Here is a 1,924-nt window from a genome sequence, read left to right as displayed (position 1 = left end):
TGCTTATTTTATTTTATTTTATTTTTTTATGCCTATAGCACCCGGTCTTCTAGGTGGTCTCCCATCCAAGTACTCACCAGGCCCGACCCTGCTTAGCTTCCGAGATCAGACAGGATCAGGCACATTCAGGGTGGCGTGGCCGTAGTCTATTGCTTTCTTTTAGATTGATTGAGTATGTTATTCTATTTTTCTTTACTATTAGTTTACATGACATTCTGTGTTACTATTCGTTTAGGGGAACCCTAAAAATTACTCACATATTCACTTCTTTGCCTGCTGGCTTTCTCACATCTCTGTTCTGTGATCATTCGCCCGAAGAACCTCAGCGGCTGATGGCAAACTGACCGTAAGTTCTCATTCTCCTGCACAAGCCCCTCCTGCGATGTGAATTTTCTGCCCCTCCCATCAAGAGGTAAAGAATTTCTCTACCTCCTGAGGTCCAGGCGTGGCTGCGTGGCTTGCTTCGGTCAATGGGACATCAGCAAAAGTGACAGAAGCGGGGACCTGCGCATCAGGGCTTACATACATACATACATACATATCCTATTGGTTCCGTTTCTCTAGAGAACGCTGACTAATACACTATTTAAGCGAAAGAATCACCTATCGGATCAGTCTCTGAGACGGTAACTTTTCAACCTATTGTGATGAGAACCATCAGCCTGGTTTTCGTTCTTAAATAATGTATTGCTTTTTAAAATTGAGTGATAAAGAACTTAGTTTTAAAAACCGGACAGGAAGGGGAAATCGCGAAGCCAGTGCTCGAGTGACCACATGGCTGCAATGATCAGACTTCAAGTTTTGCTCGAGGTCAGGGCCCCACCTAGTTTTTTCCCTCGCTCCGCTGCTTATTTGTACAAAATATGGTGAAAGAGGAGGTGGCCTTTTCTCAAGATGTTGAGACAGCACCAAAGCAAATGGTGATGATTTCTGCACAGCCGGGTTCTTACAAAAATTGTTTTCAGCCGTTCGTTGAGCACTGATCACATGGCATGTGTGTTGGGCTGCTCAGCCTCGGTGGGTCCACGACAAGAAACTGGGGTCACCGAGAGAAACGCTCTCGTTTGAAGGTCGTGCCTTTGTCCCAAGCACTGGCCCTCTCCTCCGCCGAACAACCTTGGGGACCTCAAACCGTAACCAGAGGAAACAGGAAACCAGCTCCTCGAACCACAGAGCGCCTCCCTTGCCCCATGAATCTTAAAAGCTGCAACCCATCTGCCCCAGATGGTGTTGGCTCGGTTCTGACTCCATATAGTTCTCTATTGCTGCCTAACAGATTAACTCAAAGTTCAGCCGCTTAAAACAACAAGCATCTATCTCTGTTTCTGAGTCAGCAATTCAAGAGGGGTGTGACTGAGCGTTGCTGTGCAGAGGTCTCTTTTAAATAGAGGCTTTGTTATTGTTCGGGTGTGGCAAGGCCAACTGATCAAGAAACAACTACCATCAAAAAGATAGTTTATTACGCACAGATCCCAAGAGAACAGGGCACGCCACACCACAGGGGCCATACCAGGAAGCACCGGGGTCACCGGGAGGCAGGGGGAGATGGGGACCTGTGGGCGAGCACCTTTATTGTGGTTTCCACGATAGGTAGGGTGAGCGGGCGGAGGAGTGGCTAGTTTGGACAATCTCAGCAGGCTCTGGGGCACAGAGGCTGCCCCTGGCCTTGGATGGTCAGGACAAGGATAGTGGCCCAGTGTGTGAGAGCCCAATCAAGGAGGCAGTTGGGGGTGCGGGCTCTGAATCTGCGAGATCGTGTCTAAAAGTCGTGCTCTCAGGCAAGTGTTTACCATCTCTAGGGATTAGCTAACCCTGGGAGGGACAGTCCCTCCAGGTCAGCACGGCCCCAAACGTCAAAGCATCAGAATGCAGAAAATACAAGCCGTGGTTAATACGATGTCTCATGAGGCTGCAATCAGGATGG

General features: G+C 48.7%; 1 pseudogene; it reads right to left on the bottom strand.

Moving 5' to 3' along the window:
* Positions 1-29: 29 nt before the first annotated feature.
* LOC111732341 lies at positions 30-147 on the bottom strand (annotated as a pseudogene).
* Between the last annotated feature and the right edge of the window lie 1,777 nt (positions 148-1,924).

Source organism: Pteropus vampyrus, unplaced genomic scaffold (genome assembly GCF_000151845.1).
Source record: "Pteropus vampyrus isolate Shadow unplaced genomic scaffold, Pvam_2.0 Scaffold446, whole genome shotgun sequence".
Classification (NCBI taxonomy): Eukaryota; Metazoa; Chordata; class Mammalia; order Chiroptera; family Pteropodidae; genus Pteropus; species Pteropus vampyrus.
The sequence above is the reverse complement of the archived record's forward strand: the minus strand, read 5'-3'. Positions and strand labels throughout refer to the sequence as shown.